Source organism: Paramormyrops kingsleyae, chromosome 10, assembly GCF_048594095.1.
Source record: "Paramormyrops kingsleyae isolate MSU_618 chromosome 10, PKINGS_0.4, whole genome shotgun sequence".
NCBI lineage: Eukaryota > Metazoa > Chordata > Actinopteri > Osteoglossiformes > Mormyridae > Paramormyrops > Paramormyrops kingsleyae.
Window position 1 is genome coordinate 14,081,742 of NC_132806.1, and position 14,216 is coordinate 14,095,957.

At 47.2% G+C, this 14,216-nt stretch overlaps 1 long non-coding RNA gene across 2 annotated transcripts; it reads left to right on the forward strand.

Moving 5' to 3' along the window:
* Window positions 1-1,101: 1,101 nt before the first annotated feature.
* LOC111835080 (uncharacterized) lies at window positions 1,102-12,677 on the forward strand. Of its 2 annotated transcripts, none has more exons than XR_002836149.2 (3): window positions 1,102-1,611; window positions 1,755-1,879; window positions 12,555-12,677. It is a non-coding gene; the product is annotated as an uncharacterized lncRNA (long non-coding RNA). The 2 variants fall into 2 exon arrangements; XR_002836148.2 differs by lacking the exon at window positions 12,555-12,677 and adding an exon at window positions 7,687-8,827.
* Window positions 12,678-14,216: the final 1,539 nt, after the last annotated feature.

The window sequence follows — 14,216 nt, forward strand, 5'->3', positions numbered from 1 at the left end:
CCCTATTCATCCCCTGGGAAATTCCTTTGCTCTTTTGGATAGAGCCAAATGATGTAATTTCCTCACCATCTGGGGGTTTAATACCTGGATATAATCAGGTGTGACGTCCATGGACCAGCAGAGGGCAGAAGAGTTCAAATACATTGCGGAGCTGTGGAGTAAGGCAATTAATACTTAAGGTGATTAGGGTAGAACAGTTATTGATATATGGAATCCTGCAGTGTTTCAGCGCTAAGGCCAAGTTAAATATTAGTTACTATTTTATTTTAAATATTACCTTTCAAAATAACCATGTCTATAGGGAAGTGGTAAATGCGCAAAACACCAGCTGGGGGCGACATTGCTCACAATATAACACACAGGAAAGGGGTTCGTGCTTAATAAAAAGACTTAATTACTCGTTTTCCCACTTTTTGAACTCTTAGGGTAAACACTGCTGGACCACATCGTAAGTTAGTTATTTTAAACATGCTCACATTACTATTATCCATCCAGTTTCTGTAACCGCTATTCCAATTCAGGGTCGTGGAGGGTTCGGTGCCTATCCCGGAAGCTACAGGCAGGGAACAACCCACCACAAGACACACTCGCACACCATTCACTCACATAAGCACACCTACGGTCAATTCCAATTAACCTCAGCATATTTTTGGAGTGTGGGGGGAAACCTGAGTACTCGGGGGAAATCCCACGACGACGCGGGAATTGCATGCAAACTCCAGACACACGTGGAGCCATAGCGGAGGCTCAAACCCTGGTCCCAGAGATGTGAGGCAACAGTGCTAACTACTACTGCTAATCATTATTCTATCCCAACCGGCAGCGCAGAATCCCAGTTTGATATATCGAAGGGTCACACCAGTGCATAAAGTGGACCGGTACTCACTAGTACGTAGTACCGGTACCTCTTAGCTGTCTCTAAAGAGTACAGGAAGCGTTTCTTGTATACTGGCACCACTCCTAATCTACCAGTATTGAATAACTATGTGAGTACAGGTGTTATGCCGAAAAAAGCATACCTGCCGTAGAATGCATGCCGGTATTCTGACGAGTTGAGCTTTTATGGGTTTTTTGGGGGTTAGGGTTTTTGGGGTGTTTTGGGGGTTAGGGTTTTTTTGGGGATTAGGGTTAGGGTTATCGATTAGCACTACGGTAGCCTAATTCGACAAAGTAGCTCAACTCGTTTCATATCAGCGACCGATCGGTCATTTAGAGACAGGTATGCATTCTATGGCAGGGATGCCTTTTTCGGCATAACACCGACAACTTTTTTTTTTTCACATTTGAAGCGCCGATTAACACTACACCACTTTCAGAAAAGTGTGCCTTTACACGTGCTTTGTCCGTAAAGTTAACGAAGGTACTTAAGTCTCAAGAATATACATCGCAGTTCTGGGTATTGTGGGGTTTGTGCACATTATGTCACAGTCTAATATTTATATCAAAGGGATAAACATAAGCAGCGCGCGCTTGAGCCGCGAGCGGGTCTTTCCCCCAGAGCTGCCTGTCCTCTGTATCTGGAAAAGTAATTTGGCCAGCGGATCCCGGGAGGGGGCTGCAGGATTGCCCCCATCTCCATCTCAGAAACCCCTGGACAGGAGAAACTCGCCGGTGTGCCACATCTCCGGTTCATTCAATTATTTTTATATTTTGATATGTTTCTGGGAGACGCGGCAACGCTGCCGCAATTTGCTCCCCAGGTGTATCATTTCCATCAAGAACCATTATGCAATTAATGAGTGATTGTCTGAAAGGCTTTGAGTCTCCACTGCCAATCAGCAAGTCCTGGAGAAGGATAAGGAACGGCTCCTGGATCTTCTTGGCGGATCAGAACTGAAGTGAGGCGGCTGCTGAATGAGGGGCTCCAGGGTGCTGCCAGGTAATGGGGGGGGGTCTCATCACTACTATTGTTCTGGGGTGATGCCTGCACCTGCTGTAATTAGACACACATGCATGAAGCAGGATTTTTTTTTAACCTCACAGTGCATGGAATTTTTCCCGAAACTTTGGTACACTCTTAGAAAAAAAAGGTTCTTGGGGGTGCTATATAGAACTATAGGGGTTCTAATCCTAGGAAATAGAAACATTGCCTTCAAAAAGGTGCTATCTCTATATAGAACCTTTTGAGGGTGCCATATATGTACTAAGCTATAGAACCCCTAAAGGTTCAATATGGAACCTTTTATTTTAAGATTGTATGTAATGCTAAGCGAGAGAGAATAAGTGTACCATAGACTGAAGACATTGGGGGGTATTTGATAATATTTTTATCAGTTACACTGTTGTAGTAGATGATAAAATGCCGTAAGGTATCTTGAGAGTGAGAAGTGAAGCTGTCAGGATTTCTTTGTCAGGAGAGTTATGTTTTATTCTTGTTTCAGTGTATGGTGCCTCAACTGTCTCCTCTGAATGGGTCTTCTGTACATTTGAGAATGTAAACATGTGATTTACAAGTTCACTGCCAATTGTAGGCTAATTTCATAGTAATGAGGTAAAGGAGGCAATTTCCAAACCATTTCTAAGAGGAAGTGAGCACACTTTGGCCCGCTTGTGGTGATCTGTCCGTTGGCAGTTGAAAGGTGAACATGCTTTGAGAAGCTCTCCTCATGAACAGCACTGCCAGTGAGGGTCGCCATGTTTGAAATTCATGCTAAAGTCCACTATTTATACCAAGGCTGATCACTGGAGGCTCTGGAATTGTAGGCTTGTGGGTTGAAATGCCAAAAGGCAAAACCAGGTGAAACTGTAACAAAACACTTGTCTTTGTGGATAAAGGGATTTTTCTTTGCTGGAGGCAAAATCTCTGCAGCTAAAATTTTCTTTGTAATATAAGTTCTCTGGTAATACGTGGAATGATTCTTATCGAAAACCATTATGAAATGCTGTAGGCTCAGTATTGCGGAGGATGTTCAGATGGGTCACGCTGGTTCTCCTGAAGTTCCCACGTGGCTGTGAAACAGCTGGGCCTTCGACGACGAGGGCCTCACTGAGCCAGCCGTGGAAATAGACCTTCCTGTTTGTTTTTTGCCTCAGTGGGCTTGAGGCGATTGAGTGTTTGGCTGTTTGGCATCTCGGCGCGGGAGGTGAAGCTGTACGGGGGTGGTTAAACCCCCATCTGGCCAGTTGGGGGGTGGGATTAAGGATTCAAGAGTTTATTGCCATATGCCCAGCAAGCAACCAGTCACACTATACAATGAAAAACTTACTGTCTTCCCCTCTAGCCTCTGCTGCACACAAAGTACAAATTAAGGGGCTTACAGTAATTTAATGAATAAAATTACAATTATGACAATGTATAACAAATGTATCACACTGTAATTTATTTCATGACAGAATATTTGTGTCAACCTCTGTTGTTCCTTTGCGATGACGATGATGTTCATGGTCAGGATGCAGTTGATGGTATTGCTTTGTGTTGACAATCTCTGATGATACCTGTACAATCTAGTGTTAACTATTTTTGAAATAAAAGTTGTTCACAAAAAATAAAAATGACATGTTAGATTAGAGCCAAGCGCCCCCTAGTGGCCCGTCCTCCTGCAGTTGCGTCTCCTTGAGGGCCGCGTTGACGCATGGCCTGAACGCAGCCCCTCTCAGAGGCCGTGTGGCTGTCCTGGGAGCCGCTGCTGATGTCTGATAGCCGTGTGCAGTATGAATGCAGAGCGGAAGGGCAGATATGCTTTAATTAGGGCAGCTTTCACAGGACGATGGTGCATCTGTCATAACGAGCTGCTTTCCGAACTGCTGACAGGTTGCAGGACGTCCTGTCAGGCCTGGGGGGCACTGGGAATACAGAGCTCTGGAGGACACTATCCCCCCCCCCCCGTCACGCTTGAGTTTCTAACATTTTCTGTGTTCTTGCCGCCCCCCCCCCCCTTCTGTCCCTGCATGTTTAATATTAGTATTGCTGTGGTCATTAATTTTGCTGCTTAACTGATTTTCTTACACTTGATAGCTTTTTAGGTATATGCACAGGGTCACTTGCTGGCTATAGGACTGTCCACTGATTAAGATACTGCCAATGAAAGGTGCAGGGCCCCGCACCCGCCCCCCGCACCTGCCCCCCACACCCTCCCCCCGCACCCGCCCCCCACACCCTCCCCCCGCACCTGCCCCCCGCACCCGCCCCCCGCACTCTCCCCCCGCACCCTCCCAGCTGGAAGGCTGCATGTCTACTTAGCCAGCTGGGAACTTAAGCCTGGAGGGCTGGCTATTTGCCCTCCACACCTGCTGGAGGCGCTGTTCTCCCCAGGCAACGTGTCCCATCTGATGCCGATCTGCTTAGTCTGTGCAGTTCTTGCTTACTGTTGGCCTTAATACTCTTCACCATCTTACCTCCATTTGTCCGGCGTGTGTCTAGAGGTGGATCACTGGTTGTGCTGGTCCCTCTGTGGTGTATTCTGAATGCCTTTTGACTGTAACTCTGACTGCTTTTGCTGTCAAAGCATTTTCCATCCTTATGAAGCATCTGCTCCTATTGATTTGTCGAGGTGCAGGTTCAATTACAACCTTCCAGAGCAGACTTGCTTTTCAGCATTTGTGAGAAGTCACAAACTGTGCTGTTTAACCAAACATTAACTGCTGGGGTCAGTGTCACTCCTATCGCCAGGGGTATATGCTAAGAACTTGACTTCCATGTCACCATGGCTGGTTTTAACAGGGCCCCCAGAGGCTTTTTGAAAAACCAGTTTCGCTGATGTCCTGATGCAGTGCATGATGGGAAGCCCCGAGTCACTCCTGCCCTCAGTTCGTGCCCCTTGACCTTTAGAAAAGGCTGCAGGGGTGCTGTTGTGTTGGGGCCATGGTGACCCGCAGCGGGGGCATTAGTCTGAGCCTGTCTAGCCGCTTAAAACCCAGCGACTCTCTGTCCATTAATCACTCAGCATCCCTGTGTTACCTGACTTTGATGGCATCACAGTTTCATACTAAAAAGGCTTTTCCCATAATTATTATTCTGCTTTGTCAAGGGCAGCTCTTGCTGCCAGGGGGGCGTTTAGAGGATGTTTTTCACTGACACTTTTCAGTACTATGGGTGGGGGGGGGGGGGAAGCAGAGCAGCCACAAAGGTGGCGGTTTGTTCAGGTGGTTTGCATGGGAAGTGACCGCACTGGCAGCAGCCCACTGAGGCTCGCTTGATGTCTGGAAAGCGCCTGTTTATATGCATGGACGTGATACAGCTAATTTAATATTGTTCAATTCAATTAAGCTTATTTTTTTACATATTGCCCTTTTCAGGCCTTGGTGGTGTGGGAAGCAGTTAGACCATTAAAACGAGCCGTTTTAATCACCAGCAGCTACAAAAGCAATTATTTTGAGGAAAACATGGGGGTGAGAAAATGCACCGTGGTGTTTCCGTTAGCCTCTGGGCCACAGCGACGTGGCTTTTTCCCGATGAAGTACCTATTCCTACCCCACCTCTGACTGTGGCTGTTCAGCGTGTCTACAGACACCTTCAGTCCGTGTGGTTTTTCAGCCCCTGAGCTGTCCTGTTTTTCGTGTTGTGATCTCACACCATCCCTTGCTGTGACATGATGTCCCCTTCTGTCCTTTGTGAAGAAATGTAAGGGGCGACAGCAAATACCATAACCAAGTCTGCAATGCCTCACCCACCTGTGGAGAAACATGTGCTTCCAGACCTGAGTGATTTGTGTTGCACTGTAATCATCTCCGATGGTTTGGGCTGTTGCCATAGCTACCGAGGCCTATTCTGATGAAGGCATAAGGCTAGAGAGCTTCCGTCTGAGGTTGGTGAGGTGGGTATCCTGAGCATCGCTGATGTTAGCATGAGGCTCCATCTGTCTTTAACACGGGCTGGACGGTGTGTGGTGTGTCTGTGTTCCCCTTTGCTGTGGGGGGCTGTGAGGGTTAGGGGGTGTTTGTGACCCTGATGGTCTCTGCCAGTCTGTCCCCCTCCCACCGGTGGGGCTGTACACTGGCCTCCTGTCGGACCATCGTCGGATTCGGGGAAACTGCAGCTTGGATATGGATCATGCACGCCTGACATGACTTCTGAGCTGCTCTGCTAATGGGGCCTGGCTAACGAAGCCCCCAGTACGAGTAATTAAGAGCATGATGGATGGGCTGCATCGGACCCGCCACCAGCTCCAATCTGTTTATTTTTCTCGTCTGTGTTTGTTTACTATTAGCTGCAGGAGGGAGAAGCATCTGCATTTGAGAAATGTGAGGATAATGGTTTGTTTTGCTTTGGGCATTTCTGTGCTGGATCAGAACCGAGCCAAAATACTGTTTGCTGTCTGTTGTGTCTGAGGCCGCACTGAGGCCGCACTTGTGTTGCACTGCTGTCTGAAACGGCAGATCGCTTCTGATCGGTACTGAGAGTCAGTTATTTGGGCTTTCACATAGACGGCAGCATTAAAGGTGTCCTTATGAGATTTTGCTATGAAATTAGCTCCCCCCTGGGGGGCCGGTAATGGTGAGTTGTCTTAGTGACTGTTCACTCCCATTTCTGAGAGACCATTTATTACAGAGATGATGGTGAGGATGTTCTGCACCAAACCCGCCCAGGCTGTCATCTTCAAGGTTGTTTTCATTTACTAGAGACCGATCTCATTTACTTCTCCTACTGTTCCTACACTTTGCATCAACTGTGCAATACCCCCCCCCCCTCACACACACACACGCACACACTGTAGGCCCCCCCCCCCCCCACCAGCCAAGGAGGTGTGAGGAAACTGCTGCATTACAATCACTTCTACACTAATTTAACAAGCTTTCTGCGATTAAGTAAATCCCAGATCGATGAAATGCCTAAAATACTATTACTGGTTTTGTGGATTCATTTTTTTTTTTTCATGCTTTTTGTTTAATGGATTTTATATACAGTGAAATGAGAAGATGAATTGGATAAGTCCCAGATAAGAACCATTATAGTAACCCCTCCCCCCCGAGCCGTGTACAGAGCCAGTGAGGTGTGGCTTCGACCCGGTGTATCTGACGGGTGGTGTGTGGGGGCATCTCACTGCACCATTGGAGGTGTCCTTCCTCCTGCCCCAGTGAGACCAACCCCACATTAGCAGGTAATAGGATTCCTTTGTCACTGATCAGGAGTGTCACCTTAACCCTATTCTTCCCCAGCAGTGTTGTAAGCGCTATAATGATGACACAGTCAGAATTCCTACTTCAGAGTCAAATTCTTATTTGCTGCAGTGTAATTTCCCCCTAGTTCAAAAGGTCTGTCCTTTGTAACCACATTTGTTATGAAAATTAATGAAATTCAAAGTGCCGTATTGTAACGAGGGCAGACCTGTTGTGTAGTATTGTTATGTAGTCTGTGTGGGAGGTCATGTGGGATTATTGTAAATGGGCTGTGGCGTTAGCGGCAGCATGTACCCGATACAAAAAAGTGAAAATGCCAAAAGTCTTGTATTTGGGTTGGTTACTTATGGTTAAGGTTAGGGATGGGTAGAGGTTAAGGGTGTCATGATTGGGATTAGGGTTTTTCCCATAGAAATGAATGGACGGTCCCCATTTAGATAGGAAGGCCAACTTGTGTGTGTGTGTGTGTGTGTGTGTGTGATTTGCTGAATCATCACTCCATCTGCAGCTCTGGCTCATATGCAGCTTATGTTCTGACTTTACATCCTTTAATATACTGTATTGATCCCAAAGCACGGAATTTCCATATTTAATCTGAACTTTCTTTAGGAGATTTGTTCTCCTTTGCAGAAAGGCTCTCGGCCCTGTCCTTGCCTGCCCCGCTTGGCTCTCAGCCACGGCTCCCAGCCTGCCCCATCCCAGCCTGCCCCATCCCTGCCTGCCCCATTGGGCTGTACGCACCGTCCCAGGCCTGTCCCCTTAACATGCTTTATTCTGAGAACCCCAGCAATCTGTTGGCCGGTCTGATCGTGCTGCGTTGGGGTTTTAAGTAACGCCTGCATGGTGATAACTCATCGTCTGGATGCCGGCCGTGGCCAAAGAGGCTCAGCGTTAATCTGACCTCCCACCCGGCTGTTGAATGGACGTGAGCAGCATGCGGATGCTGGGGGCCGTGAGACAGCATGTGGTCCTGCCTGCAGTTGCCATCGCGGTGACCCTGGGCACTAGTTGCTCGTCACAGTGAAGATGTGCGGGGGAGGGCAAATTACCCAGGGCAAGGTGCCTGTTAGGCTGTAATCATCTCCAAGCATCGCTGGAAATTACGGGACCCCGGAGAGCTGAAAACGAGGCCGCATCACAGCCCCCCATTTTCTGGGCCGTACTCTCAGGATCCTTTTACCAGCAAGTATTCAGGGTGCAGCGCTAACTGGTTTAGCCACTGGTTAGCACGCAAACACCTGGACAGGCTCGACGGGAACAGGCATGCTCTGGGCCGGCTGCAGAGGTGAGGTGAGGTGAGGATGAGCTTCCCCTGAGTGGCATGGATAATCTCCAAAAGTAACTTCAACAGTATCTTCAGAAGACATCTGATAAATGAGGACTGTGAATAGCTGCTATCCCCAAACAGAAGGAGAGATACGGCCTTAATCCACTCCCCACCCACATGTGATGGATATTCTTTCCAAAGGAACGACTAGAAACGGACCTGGAGTGTTTTGGAGGAAATTTGTCTAAATTGTGTTTAGGCTCAGTCAGCAACGGAAACAATAACCTGTCAGAGTGGACAGACTGCAGCCATCCTGTAGCGAATCAAACATGCTGAAACTGTAGGAAAAGCATCTCAAGCATGGTTAAACCACAGTCATGTGACCACACCACATGACTCGCATGTTTGCCAGAGTGTGGCGTGACAGTTACAGTGCTGAATTTGTACCAAAAGTGTCTGAAATATGACACATGCATGTATATAACATTAAAATAGGGGGAAGGTTCAAATGTGTTAAAACATGCTGTGTTAGTGTGTCTATCTACAGCTATCAGGTGGAGGACGTGTGAAGTCAAGAATTACTATTTGAATTATGCTAATTATATGCTCTTTAAACATTCACAGCCCCGTGATCTGTCTGTTAATCATATACCAATTAAATATTCATGGATTCTGACTGATTCTAAAACCAGTACAAGCAAATGTTTTAAAATGATCAAGCAGATTAAAACTAAGTATTACATTTTAAAATTTACTGAAGACTGAATGTCAGGCTTCGTACCGGTATGTAAATATCCAAAATGACACCTGGGGGACAGACTAACCTGCCCGACATGATCAGCCTGCAGCTGCAGATTCTGCTAGATAAATCATACTTTTCACTTCTTCTTTTACTCTTTTAACTCCTTTCCTTTTCCAATCAGATGGAGATTCAGATGCTTTATTGTTATTGTTGTTTCCACAGCAACGAAATTTAAAGGTACATCCTCTCCAGGGTCACAACATCAAAACAATAGACAAATTACTAACAATAAAACAAAATAAATCCAATAAATAAACCTTTCCTTTGTAGATTTGTGACAATAACAGCCATATAGTCTTAGTGGAGCAGTCCCAGTTACAGTCTTAGTCTCCCTCTATTTCACTACCATCACTGTGTCTCCTGTGCCAGTTTTTCAAGAGAAGTGAAAGTTGCTCTGGGTTCGCGCTCAGTCCACCATTCTCTTGGCCAATCAGCTTCACCTTCCTTACTACTGTCGTCACCTGCCCTATTTCCAATTGGTCCACTGATAGAAGATATTTTATTCCATCAGAATTAAAAACTCCCCCCATTATTGTTTACTTGGGTATTATTCCAGCTCCATTAATCAAATGAAATGGGACTTTGGTGCATGTGTGCCTCAGTGAAGAGCCTCTCTCTGCCTGTTTCATCTTTGCAGAATAATATTTAAATCAATGTACTAAGTCCCCACAAACCTATACAGGACAAGTGGTTGGAGGATTGATGTATGAATGGATGTAATCAGTCCTTTCACACAATATACATTTTCAGTTCCTAGAATAAAACATTAAGATGCTCTTATATCTAAAACTCTGTGTCTGGTTGTGTGTGTCCTAATAATTAAGTACAAAGGGAAAATAATGGGGTAAAATTGTGATACACCCACAAAAGGTCTGTGGCTGCAGTCTGTGCTCCTTTTGCCGAAATCTCCTCTTGCTGCCTTCCTGAGGGTTGGAGGGTTATGAGCTGCCTTTTCATCCGTGTCTCGCACTTGAAATGACAGAGCGGTGGAGTTTCATGCCTGATGATCAGTCACCACAGAGTGCTGTGGAGAAATGGTCCCCTGTGGCCCCAAAAGACCACGACTGGCCACTCCAGATCTCTGATCAAGCTCTGTTTGGGCTTTAGGAATCAGACTGTTGCCATCTCAAGAGTTTTTACCATGCCTTGGGGGCAGCATATGGCCCAGCAGGTTAGACTCTCTATGTGATTGGAAGGTTGCTGGTCCAATCATATGGCCTGCAGTGTGATTTTGCTGTTGGGCCCCTGAGCGCGGCCCTTGGGACTAGGTGGCCCAGCTTTCTCAAATGTATGTCGATTTGGAAGAAAGTGTCTGCCAAATAAATGCAAATGGGATCTTTTATTAATGTGTCTCACGTGAGCAAGGATGTGAGTTGGTTCAAATTTCAGAGTTTTTCTGCATGTTTTAAGGATGTCTATTTTAAGCCTTAGAGCAGCATTAGGGTATCAATGCAGCAATGCGATCGGGGCGTTTCAGAAGCCTGGACTCGCGTTTTGTGTCTAAAAAAAACTGTAGTCATTGTCATCGGATATGGTCCTACTCTGGGATATGTGACTGACTGAGAGGTCAGGGCCACTTTTATTGTGGAGTTACCCCTCGTATTTCAAGCAGGGATACTTCCTGGTTGGTTCTAAAGGTCACTAAGTTTGAGATTGTTTACTGTTTGAGGAGACCTTGTCCTGCCTTTCCACACCCTTCAACATGTGATATGCTACTTGAGACAATTTGGAGACCACCTTAGTCATATATTGCACTCAGTGTAAAGTATGGCTGCACACAATCGATCTGAAGGAAAATGTTGCAGTCTCTGTAGCCGTGGCTGATTTCATTTCTCTTATGTTGCTGAAGTACATTTGAACTGTTCGCGGTCTTAGTGCGTCTGACCGCATTTCAGTCCGCAGCTTAAAGATGGATGAACTGCAAATGTTCCGGAAAAGGCAGGGGCTACTTTTCGATCCGCTTGCAGCCGATGTAACAGGCAGGTGGGTGGCCCGGCGGACCGCTTTAGTCAGCCTGCGTAGCTGCGCCGCGGAGAGCGAGCCGCATGGGCGACAGGGTGTAATTATCCCAGGCAGCAATGAGATCTAATGATGCAAATAACAATGGAGCCGAGCCACTCTGGAAAACACACCTGAATGATGACGGCCATTTTCTTGGCTCCTAGCCAACAGGCAGACGGCAGATGATTACCGGTATGAGCCATCCCATAATGCCAAAGCGTGCTATGACGGCTGCTTATTATAGCTCCTGCTCTGACCTGTGTGTTCATTCACTGTGATGAATCCAGCTGATCTTATAGAAGCAACCTGAAGCATGGAATGTTCTGGAGCCTTTAAGGGCCCCTGGTTCAGAATGCTATAATACAGCAGCCAGGGGTGGGGGGGTCTTCAGTATGACGACTAGCCCAAGGGTCCCAAGGGTAGACCCACTTCATTATTGACCACCATGAAGAATCTACTGCTCACTATGAGCCGTCGATGGACTGATGCTTGCCAGACAGAGAAGGTTTGGGCTCTCGGGATCATCTGAGGTAGACGTCCAGGATCCGAGATCTCACTCTGAGGGATGTCACAGCATGTTCTCCACGGCCCGTTCTCTGGCAGCTACGTGGACGCAGCTCTGGAGGAAAGCTGAAGATAGCTACATTTGTGTACCGATGACCCGGGTGATTCCCTTTGAACGTAGAGAGAGATGTCTATTGCAAAGTGGTGTTGAAATTTGCCGGTGTGGTCAAGCTGTGTGACACGAAGTTAATGAAATAAGAGGAAATTTTAATGAAATGTTACGCTTCTGGCTGTAACTCAGAAATGGCACAGCAATCCGACCAGTACAGATGTCCTTTTGCTTTAAAAGGAGGTGGGGCTGCCAATCTACCATCCTTTGTGAAGTATAACTATTACAATAACAATATAACCGGTATAATGGTGGAGTAACCCACCCTCCCCTTTCATAAGTACTGGTTCTGACCAGTGATGGTTGTGGTCTCCTGCATCCACTGTATAGCAGTCAAATCTGCTCCAAATGGCTCTACAAAGATGATATTATCCGTGTATACTAAGCACATGATGGTGATAATCATTTTTAAAAATAAATAAAATAGACTCTGTATTGCATGGATCTCAAGCCAGCTAAGTATTAGGGGCAGGGGGTGTGGCTCAGTGGGTTCGGACGCAGTACCAGTGATCGGAAGGTTTTTGGGAGTCGGCAGCTCGATGCCGCCATCGGGCCCCGGAGTAAGGCCTATAACCCCCAGCTCCTGGGGCACTACGTGGTGGCTGCCCCTGTGCTGTGACCCCCCCCCCCCCCCCGGCTTGTCTCTGTGTGACTTTCAGTGCTCCAGTCACCCTGCATCTCTGTCACAAGCTGTGGGCGATGCCCAGAAGGACAAGGTCATTAGCACAAGTGACCAAAACGAGGCTTCCCTGCAGAGCTCCTGGGCCCTGTGCATGTGGCAGGGTGAGGAATCTGGAGAGGCGGAGTGGCTGCTGTTTCACATGGAGAGCAGCGCACCAGCGTGATGATGAGGACGGAATGAAGATGAAGAAACTAGCAGAACATATTTCTCTCTGACTTTTCCAGACTTGCACACGAACCAGACATTATGGCCAAAACTATAGAATATGTGCTGATTGTATTTTGCGGCTTTTTCTGCTGCTGTCCCCATTCCCAGTCCAACCAGGGTGGGGGCTTTGATGGAAGCACAAGCAGAAGTAACCCGCCTCCCTCCTATAAAGTAAGATAATAGTTCATATTTCTTTTAAATGAGCAGCTGCAGGATGGCCACAGAGGCTCTGGGCTGAAGCGCGGATGGTGCCGCTCTCCGTCGGGGGCCAATCCACCAGCTTCTCCTCTAAATCTCTCTTTTTTATTCTTTATTAAAAGGAGCAGCACTGACTCATGTGCTAATACAAGCCTCCATGGCAACAAGCATGAATCAGAGGAATGAATGGTGTTTTCACCTCCGCCGTGCTGGAACGCGGCCCCACACTGTGCGGCGCGGGGGCAGGGGCGGGCGTGGGCGTGTCTGCCACCGGCCAATCAGAGTGCGCCTCACACAATGCAGCGCTAATTGGCGCTATGCAGGTCGCCGCATCAGGCAGGCAGGAAACTGCTGCAGGGGCTTAAAGGGGGACACGCGCTCGAGCCGTGACGTCACTCTGCTGCTCGGCGTGGGATGCTGGACTGTTCCGATGATACGCGTTTGTTTATTGGCCGGTCGCTTTTGTCTGGCGTAAACACAGAAACATATCCATAGACCTGGGCGGAAGTCACCCTGGGGGCTATTTTTATAGGCCTCCACAATTATTATAATTGGGAAAGCTTTGGAGGCAGATTTTTGCACACAAGTTTTGTTTTTTTTAAATCTATAATGAATAAATACTGTGAGTTCAAATATGAAAAATGCATTCTGTTTATTTTTGCATTTATATTCACAAAATGGACGAGTAAAATGTACAAGAACATTAATAATGGCCCCCGCAGAGGTGATAAAGCACAGACTCGGCCCAACACGGGAAATAATTGGCTCGTCCTGTGCTAAGGGCCACCAGGATGCCAGTGGCAGACGGAAAATGAGCGCTGGTCAGGACTTGGGTTCGGGTCTCTGCTCTGCAGGCAGATTGCGGTGATGCTCCGAGGGCTGTAGCTATCTACTGAGCTCTCCGTGGAAAACGACCTTTCGTGGGAAAACCCCCATGCAGGCCTGTGACAGGGGGGTGGGCCCGGGTCGAGGATAAACAGCGATCTATGGTCATTTCCTGCATGTCTAACTGAGTAATGGTTTTTATTCTCTATTTTTATGTCTCTACCCCAGAAATACTCCTCCTGGTTAGTTACAGAGCTGTGCGTTGTGCCTGCTCAAAAGACCGAAAGTTGGCGGAAGGGGAGAAGCACAACAGGACCTTATAATGCATCATTTTCATTTGACCAGACCTGACTCTGTGCTCCAGAAACACATGAAGGTCTAACTGTACAGAACCAGTCCAACATTTAAACGGTCTTCCTTATGAAGTTATGCAGCAGGTTTTTTGGTACATTCGTATGATGAAGCTCTCTCTGAACTGTAATGCCGGTGCGGTGTGGGCAGCAGC